The sequence below is a fragment of the Canis lupus genome, chromosome 13 (assembly GCF_003254725.2).
Source record: "Canis lupus dingo isolate Sandy chromosome 13, ASM325472v2, whole genome shotgun sequence".
Classification (NCBI taxonomy): domain Eukaryota; kingdom Metazoa; phylum Chordata; class Mammalia; order Carnivora; family Canidae; genus Canis; species Canis lupus.
The window spans coordinates 39,696,885-39,706,568 of record NC_064255.1 but is presented as its reverse complement, the minus strand read 5'-3'; the positions used below and the strand labels follow the sequence as shown (position 1 = coordinate 39,706,568).

Genomic DNA, 9,684 nt, shown 5'->3' with positions numbered 1-9,684 from the left:
GTGGCAGCGGTGGGTGGGGGGGGTGCACAGGCAGCTGAGAAACCCTGAGATACGACTGTAGAAGGAAAGCGGATGTGTGTGCCAAAAGGTGCTCGGGCCTTCTCTGATTAAATAGGAAAAACGCTTCCTTGCAGATGCAGAAAAGAAGGTAAGCATCCGTGTGCATCGACTTCTGCGTGACATCCAATCCTCGACCCCCCTGAGCCATCCTTACGCCGTGACCACCGCCCCCCGCCCCTCACATGCTTCCATTTTTTACACATTTCCATTTGGTGACTGACTTTTGGTGTTAATCAACATTTAATTTCCCCTTGGACACCTTTTAGATAAATAATCTCCATTATTTTCCACTTGCTCTCCTTCGTGTGCTTTCTTCCTATTTCAATGAAGTTGAAAGACTTGAATCTCCCTTTAAAAAAAAGAAAATAAAAAAAAATAAATGAATTAAAAATAAAAATAAATTAATTAATTAATTTAAAAAAAGAAAAAAAGAAAATCCTTGCCATAGGATGAGTTATCAGCTGCTCAGTTTGTCTTTAGATGCTGGAATCTGCTCTGATTGCTGATTCCAGGGCCTCAGCCTCGGGGGCGCCCGGAGCAGGAGCCGCCCCGCCGGCTTCTCTTGGGGCTGCTTCTTCTCAGAGGCACCCCGTCCCTAACAGGGGCTTTTCGGGGCAGTGGTCTTGCCTGTGATTAATTATCACGAACCCAACTTGGACCTTTGGCTCTCTGGCTCTTAGCTGAGTAGCCAAGATATTTCTCTGGCCTGAGATAGTTGGCTTCAGCTCTAATTAATGATCAGTTGTTATCAGCTTAGTTTAGACTCTTTGCTCTCTGACTTTTTGGCTGCGTAGCCCAAACACTTCCCAGATCCAAAGAGCTAGCTGAAATTTATGTTCCTTTTTTTTTTTTTTTTTTTTTTTTTTTGGCACGGTCTTGATCATTCTGATGCTTTCCCGGATCTGGAGAAAGATTTTAATTGTTTACAGTCTTGATTAATGGGTGTGCTGTTGCTTTGATAGTCCATCATTTATAGCGATAAGAAGCCAAGAAACAAATGTGCATGTTCTATTGCTCTTCTGGGAGACTCTGGTCAATCCTCTTTAAGGAGTTACTGTTCCGTTTCCCCCTCTGTTACTATTAAGTCACTAATAATTTTGTTCTAAGTGAACGTTAGGCCACCGCTCTGACTCCTTTCCCCACGGTGTTTATTAGGCTGACCGGCCTCGGCCGCCGCGTGGACGGAGCCCTGCCCCGGAGCCTCCTGGCCGTGTGTCTGAGGTCAGCACTCGCTGGGACAGCTCGGGGTCAGTTTGCAGGCAAATACGGAGCCTTCCTGGTCCTTCTTCAGGATCCACCACAGAGCTCGGCGAACTGCATTGGCTTTTTTCCTCTTTATGAAATAAACGAACCCCTACACTCTGTACGCGCCCTTGGGTTAGTCCCCAAAGTAAATCATCCTCCTTAAAGGGCGCCCCAAGTTCCCTCGCGCTCACACGTCAGGTACTGCGCCCTCCGGTCGCCACCTGCACCCGCACTTTCCGTCTCGACGACTCTTCCCGAGTCCAGTTAGAGTTGCTGCTGTGGATCAACCCACCGTCAACCGCGACGAGGTGGCCTCTGCTTCCCAATCACATGTCTTCTCGGCCCGAGTTCTCTGTAGCTACTTTCTTTTTTTTTTTTCCCAACATCCACATTTTTAAAATTTATTTTTTTAATAATAAATTTATTTTTTATTGGTGTTCAATTTGCCAACATACAGATTTTGTTCCCAATGGGAAAAGAATGAAACAAGAAAAAAAATACAGAGTGTCTGAGGCAGGTGACAGCGTCTAATTTTTCCCCATTTTTACAATGACGGTTGTCCCTGGAGTTCTCTATGACGTTTTCTTGACCGTGACACTAGAGGACAAAGTTTGCTCTCGGTTATGTTTGTGTCTTAAATCAGCAGACACCTGCCTGATAGTTGGTGAATTTCCATATTGCCTCAGCCATTTTGATAGGTTTTCTGTTGGATAGTAACCAAAATTTAACACGTGGTAGAAAGTATCGCTCTCTAAGTTCACCAGTGACTTCCTTTGAGAGAAACTCTGGTTCCTTCCACCAATCTCATCCTTTTTTGACCTCTCTTCTGCAACTGATACTATTGACCCTTCACTCTTTGAAATGCTTCCTCCCTTGGTTTGCATGACCCTCTGTGGCCCTAACCCTCCTCCTCCCTCTTCAATCATGCTTTCCCTGTCTCCTCCACAGACTACCCCCCTTAGCCCTCCCATCCTCCAATACTAGACCACCCCAGGGCCTTCTCTGTTCTGTGTCTAGACTCCTCCCTTGGGAATGCGTGGCCTCCTGCAGCCGTTCCCATCACCTCTATGCTAATTGATTCCATTATCGCTATGTTCAGTTCGCTCATCTGACTTCTGATTCATGTCTCTGTTTAGAGAATTTCCTCCTGGCTATCGTGCGATCATCCTACATCTCGCTTATTCATTTATTTCACCAGTATTTATTGCATGTCCGTGATGGGCCCAGTCCAGGGCCAGGCCCTCAAGTTAAGCGATGATCAAAATACCATGTGAGCAGAGAGTTCCATCACCCTCGAAGGTGAGGGCGGTGTCAAATTATTCATAACTAAATGAAACAAAACCCAAGGAAAGAAAAGCATGCTGCTCCCCTTGTCTCCCAATTTTTCTCCTTTATGGATCTTGTTTTTGGTGTCATAGCTAAGAAATCTTTGTACAATGCAAGGTCCCAAGGGTGTTTTTCTATGTTTTCTTCTAGCAGTGTTATAAAAGTGTTAGGTTTTACATTTAGGTCCATGATCCATTTTAAGTTAATTTGTGTATCAAGTGAGAAGTATGGGGCAAGGTTCGTCTGTCACATATGGACCTCCAGTAGTCTCTCCCTCTAATAAAACCAAAATACTTCCACCAAAATGAGCTTCCCTGGTATCATTTTCTCAGGTCCTCCTTCTGGTTAGAACTTACCCTGGATTCTTACCATGGATTCGTGCACCACCAACAGCTAGCACTCCTCAGCCTCCGAGAGCTGTGCTGAGTGGTACGGCCCACTTAATTGCCCACAACCTCCCATCCTAGCCATGCCAGCGTCGTCGCGTGGTCAGTGGACTTCGGGAGCTCTTGTTCCTGGATTACCCAAGGAAGGGCAATCAGAATGCTTTCGAGATTATAAAACAGATAACTTTGCTCTCAATAAGAGAGCAAAGTTTCTTCCCACCGGAGCTGCTGAGCTAAGGGGCCAAAGGAAGTTGGCAAGAAGGAGGCCAACACATGGAGGGAAACGGTGGCTTGACCTGACAATAGACCTCACCCTCTGGGCTCTAGGAGTTGGCTTATGACCCAGTGTCATCCTACCGGCTGCAAGGTTACAAGGCTGGGAAGGTCTAGTTCATTGCTGAACACAAAGTCTTACACACTCACTCTAAACACAGATATCAGAAGGTGGTGCAAGAGTTGTCTCCTGTTCCCCTTGAATTTAACCTTGTCCCTCTGGCTGGTTTATCTCACTCTCTTCCTCCACCCATAGTCCTGTAGGTCATTTTGGTTCTCCCCCTCCCTCCCTGGCCTTGTGGTCACTCCTGCTGCTTCACTTCTGACTTTGGTTTCCATTCAGGCTTCCCCCGAGGAAAACGGGAGCAGGAAGCTACATAGCCTTTGCTTATGAGGAAAAAAACAAAAAGGAAAGCCCTCTCCTGGTCAGACTTTGGGGTGAGCCATCTACAGACAGAGATGAAGCAGATATAATTCATAATCGTAATTTATAATGAAACGGATACAAACATCCCTCAAAAGCAGAGTATTTTAATAAATCAAATTAAATCTGGTTCCCCAGACCGCATGCTCTACCTGCAGTGGTGAGAAGTTTAATTGGAATGGTTTAATTAAAACAGTGGAAGACCACATTCTAAGTCGGCAGCTTTTTGAGAATTTGGTTTGATTTAAGAGCAATTTGGAAATTAAGTCAAGGTGCTCTCGAAATGTGTTAGGTGACTGGACTCTGGTGGTGAGTCAAATTCTAATGTATTGCTGGTGAAAAGGCACATAGAGGCAGAACCTGGGGAAGCCCTGATTCTCACCTAGCTACCCTGATCCTTCCTGAGCCCAACGATCTACTGTCTTCAGCCACAGTGGAGATCGGTCAGGAAGAGGACAGCTTGCGATTTCTCTCCCCTGTACGTGCATCTGGTTGGGAAGCAGCCAGAGAGGATTAGACAGTCCTTACCCACCCACCCCCGCCCCCCCACACCCTCTCCTTCTGACCTGGGTGAAACCCTCCCCTGCCCTCCATGGACCCTGGCAATCTGAGGTCTCCCCACTGCAATCTCCAAAGAAGACTGTGCTGTACGTTTACAGATCTGATGAATCACATGACTGACATCTTAGCCTGCTCAGGGTACAAGATAACCTTTCCCAACAGCTTCTCTTTTCTTTGACTGTTGTAATTCATTTGAAAACTCCTCTCTAGACTTCTGTCCATATGAATGATCATAGTGTCCCATACGTGATCCTCCCAGGACTCTGGTTGAGGGGACATTTTGTGACAAGACCCCTCCCCGCCTTCATTCCATGGAAAACAATTTGGTTGGTTCTGATTCCGACGGAAGTTGACATGAAACACAATTCTGCATTTTAAGGGAAGGGGAATCTAAGTAGACTAAGAGCTCATAATTGTGATTTACTTTGGCTTTTTAATTTGAGTCTTCTAATTGCCTACTTTACAAACTGAGCTTTAAGAAAATAAAATAATAAGATTTGAACCTTGAGAATATACCTTCAAAGGGCTGTGCTTTGCGATTTCTCTGAGACAGAGAAGCCATATGTCCCTCTACTTCCAATTATTCTTTCCTTCCATCTCTCATCTCTAATTTTCTTTTCATTTTTTATGTCCTTCCGTGTACATATGCGAATGCTTTCATGATTTTTAGTAAGCGTATCTGAAACAAAATGCACAGGAAGAAGTACAAGTGGGTAGAGAAAGAGACACTGGTCCCAACTCCTGACCTCAGGCAATTGAACTGGCCAGTGTTTAATCTTGCAGGCCCCCAAGGCCCAAGGGAGCAAACATTCCCGAAGCCCCACCTCCCTGGCTTTCTTCCACTTCCTGGGATTTGACAGCCCTTTCCTTGCCTTTGAGCACGCTGTTCCTTGCACCTGGAGACCGCTTCACTGGTTCCCAGCTTGGAGGCCTTCTTCTCAATTTTTGACTTTAGTTCAAATTTTTCCTCCTTCGAGAAGCCTTCCTGACAGTCATCAGTGGTCCGTGCCCCCAAGCCTGGTTTTCTCTAGAGAAGCCTTCCTGACCGTCATCAGAGGTCCGTGCCCCCAAGCCTGGTTTTCTCTATCAGTATCCTATTTGTGTCCTTAGCTCACGTCACAAGTTGCAATTGTCCCATTTATTTTCAGTTCCTTGAGTTTACTGTTTGTCTTTGGTTTTCTTTTGGTCTCTCTGCTGACTCTGACAAAGGAAGGGCTGGGTCTCGCCAATTGAATTCAGGGCTCTAGGGATAACACCTGGCGCGTAATAGGCACTCAAGAAATATCCCTTTATTGAATGAACGAGCGAATGAGTGACCATCATCTCCAGAGAAGCCTGGTGAGCCAAACTGCTCTGAGAAGCTCTTTGCTACTTTGGTTCTGAACTCTGTTCGGGGAGACCTCTGAAGAGGGTGCACCAGCCAAGTGGGTTGGGTGGGCTGTTTCTAAGGCCAAATCCGGAGGAAGTCACCCCAAGGAGCACTTAGAAGGACAGTGAAACAATTCCTGAATTGTTTTCTAAACGAAGGAAATGAACTTGGATCCCAAATTGAATCAGGTGTCCAGCCACGTTCGGACCACCTTACAAAACAACCCCTAACCTATGTAGGCAAACCCCTGGAAGCATGGTGCCAATCTTGGCAAGATGGCTTGTGCCAACCTTAAGCAAGACGCGGCACTGCTCTAGCCCAAGATAAAAAATAAAATTCACATTAAGTATTCTTGAGGCGAAGTCTCTGAACAGCTACAAAAGACAATGACTTTCCTCCTACTGAGCTTGCATATTATTTTTAAATCTTGAGTATCTCCAAGGCAAAAACTTTACAACATTCGTCTTTATATTCCCGTCACAATCTCTGGCGTCGAAGCATCCGATAAGAGGAGCGCAAGAAAATAAAAGTGCACGACCCCTTAGTTATATTTTTAAGTATCATCCATTACTGGGAGGCATTTCTCATTATAAGTATACAAAATATAAAGTGCAGAGGCTGGTGAGAAATAATCCTTCTATCGAGGAAGTCAATTATCAGTCTGCAAAGAGTCCCCCTTGGGTGAGCATCTGAGAATGACCCCTTCTCTGGTCCTGCCCCACCTGCTTTTATTTCCCTACTGTCCTTTCCATCTTTTCTCCTCCTAATCCTCGGTCCATGCCTCTGAGATCCATGCCTCAACCTGGAAAATGATACCTCTTCTTTGTCCTGCATTGCTGGAGAAGGCTTTTAGCTCTTTCCACTTTTTTCAGAGGAGTGATACAAAAATAATCCAAAACAACACGATGTATTAGGATTGGGTTCAGCTGCAGATAACAGAAAACCCACATGGCTTAAGCATGATCATTTTTCTTTCTCTTCTAAAGAAGATGAAGGAGGGCAGTCCAAAGCTGATATGGAGCACCTCGCTACCAGGGGCCGATGCTCCTTCAGTCTCCTTGCTCCATGATAGTCATTTCCATCTCCAAGGTCACCTCATGGTCCAAGGCGGCTGCTGGCAGAAAGTACAAAGAAGGGGAGGCAAAGGCAACAAGGGGATTCCTGCTGAGGGAGGCAGCTCCCTTTCATGGCATCTCCCAGAAGCCCCACCCAATGACTACTGTTTGCATCTCATGCGCCCGCTCTATCAGCAAGGATGATACGAAATGTTACCTCTTAGTCGGGCACATTGCTGCCTTGAGGGCTTTATTGTTATGAAAAAAAGAGAAGAGCACATTGAACTCCAATTAAAAAAAAAAAAACTTCTTTCCCTTAGTAATATATATTTTAAAAAGAGAAGAATGGAGAATGGCTTATTATGAAAAAGACAAGAATGGAGAATGGATGATATTGTGTAACCCCAAGGCCCAAAGCATGTGTCGGAATCATCTGGAGGGCTTATTAAAATGCAGATTTTTGTATCCTCAGAGATTCTGACTTAGAAGGCCTGAGCCGGATCCTGAGACACGTGGAAAGCTGGGGAAACCACTAGCATTTTCTTCTAAGCAAGTCCATTTTTTTCCCTCCTAATATTGGCCATCTATTTACTTTAACCTCAGTACATCATTATGCCAACAAAGTCCCATACTCTTTATGGTACCGAGACCCTTCCCATCAGAGATAGGGCAAGGGAGAAAGGAAATAACATCTTGCCATGACTACTATGGCTGGAAATCTGCTTTTCCCAACATTTGCCAACCAGAACGTGTACCCGAGATGTGGAGCTGAGAAAGAACTGAGACTGGGCTGTAGTGGCATCAATGATCAGGGCTCAGCAGATGATAGAAGCAAAAGAAAAATAAAAGCAATTTGGTGGGATGTTCCTGAGGATTAGGGAACTTTCAAAAGGCCACATAACTGGTCTTCCTTTGCCACTGATGGTTCAGGCTAATGAGGTAGATTCATTCTTAAGCAGGAGATGGTATAGACCAGCAGGAGACAAGAGTAGGGAGAAAAGGATCATGGGTGTATGGGCTTGGCGGTGGGGCTGCCAGCCTGGGGTAGGGATTTAATTGCCTTGGGATCAGAGACCCTATCCTGAATGCTCACCCGTGTGAGCATTTCCTTCCTCCACCCTCCCTTCTCTGTGCCTTGTTTTTTTTTTGTTTTTCTCAAAAATTTGCTGAGTGAATGAAAGAAAAGACTTGTTGTCTGTGCTCAGCGTAAAGAAATCAAGATCTCCAAATCCTTGGAGACCGTGGGGTAGGGAGAGTGAAGGAAGAGGTTAACGGAACCCAAGGGAAAAGGGAAAACTTGGGCCAAGAAAGTCAGAGGCCACTTGCACAGAAGTACTTGCCTTTCTGGGGCTGTTTACCACATAAGCCCTTCTTTTCTTATCATTTGGGGAATTTTTGTGTTTTATTCTGCTTTACGGTAGAATTCCCACACAAACTATTCTCCCAGTGGGGTCTGATTTGAACACGAAGCTCTAAAGATCCAAGCTAGTCGTGTGCATGTGTGCGAGTGTGAGTGCGTGCATGTACACATTTCTTTTAAATTGTCCATTATCAAAAGGTGGGTGATGTAGGTTCCTCTACCTTCTTTCCCTCTCAAAGGTTTGGGCCCCCAGAGACTAATAACTAACACTTCTAAATTCCATATACTTGGAAGCCAGACACTCAAAATTCACTCTAAGTTCGTTTTAATCAAAGCGCGATGTAATTTGGATCTTGAGTGTCTTCAAGCAGCCACTACCCAGGGAGGCACGTCCTGCAGAACTCACCAAGAGCTGGGTGGCTGCAAAGGGTTCGCCGTCCCCAGACCCTCGCTAGGTCAACCCTTTCACTCAGGGGTAAGGCAACCGAGGTTTGGGGCTGGTGAGTCATTGGCCCCAGGCCCTCGCAGTGACTTGCCCACATGCTGGGTCTGCTCTTCCCACGTTTGTAGCCATTCTTGTTCTACTCCTACTGCACTGACCAGTATTTCACATCTCGACACATTTCTGGAACTTGACGAACATTTTGGTAGTTGGAGTTGTCAGGTTTAAGGAATTGGTGCAATTCTGTGTCAGGCCTTGAGCCAGAGGCAAGGTCAGAGGGCAGCAAATGCAAAGCCCACCCCCCGGCCGCCAGGGGCTCTCACGGTGGAGTGAGGGATGGGGTGGCATGAGGGACAGGGTGGCCTGGCAGCGGGCAGACGGGGCGGTGGGGCCAAGTGGAGGCAGCTGGTCACTCCCAGGCCAACGGCCTCCAAACAGGAGGAGGCATCCAGGGAGGAGGCTGCTCGGGGTCGCTCGGGGAGCGCAGTGATGTGACCATGACCTGGAGGACGGCAAGGAGGCCCCCCCGCGATTTTACAGCACAGAAGGCAGCCGCGCTGGAGGGCACCAAGGACAACGGAGCCCAGCTCTACTGGAGGCTGCTCTGGGTGAAGGCTCGGCCCGCAGACAGCCTCCCGAAGGCGCAGGAGCAAATTCCTTGAAGTCCGGGACCGTGTGTGGGCCTGTTGCTGCCAAGACTAAATCCCACGGACCGGGCGACTTAAACAACAAACCTCTATTTCCTCACAGTTCTGGAGGCTCAAGTCGGAGCCCGAGCTGAGGCAGGTTTGGCCTCCCCCGAGCCGGACTCTGCCGCCCGGATGGCCCATCTTGCTATGTCCTCTGCGGCCTCTGTGCGCAGGCTCCCGGGGCCCTTCCCCCCTTCGGAGGACCGCAGCCGTGGTGGGTGCAGGCCGCACCCTGAAGACCTCACTGGGCCACAGGCCCTGTCTCCAAACACAGTCACATTCTGAGCGCTGGGGGTGACGGCCTCCACCTACGAATTCGAAGGTTGGACACAAACCGTAACCACGGCTACTCTGTGTGGTTGCGTTACTTCCAGAGACAGATTACACTCCTGTAAGAGCTACCGGGCATCGCGAAAGCCCATTACGACAGGCTACACATTGGCTCCGCCACACATTTCCTGTGAATCTTTCACTCAAGTATAAGGATTAAAAGT

General features: G+C 47.2%; 1 long non-coding RNA gene across 1 annotated transcript; it reads right to left on the bottom strand.

Annotated features, from left to right (window-relative positions):
* Positions 1–306: 306 nt before the first annotated feature.
* On the bottom strand, positions 307–6,967 carry LOC125752395 (uncharacterized). Its single transcript, XR_007401827.1, has 3 exons — positions 4,792–6,967; positions 4,097–4,202; positions 307–409 (listed from the first exon to the last, which is right to left on the bottom strand). It is a non-coding gene; the product is annotated as an uncharacterized LOC125752395 (long non-coding RNA).
* Positions 6,968–9,684: the final 2,717 nt, after the last annotated feature.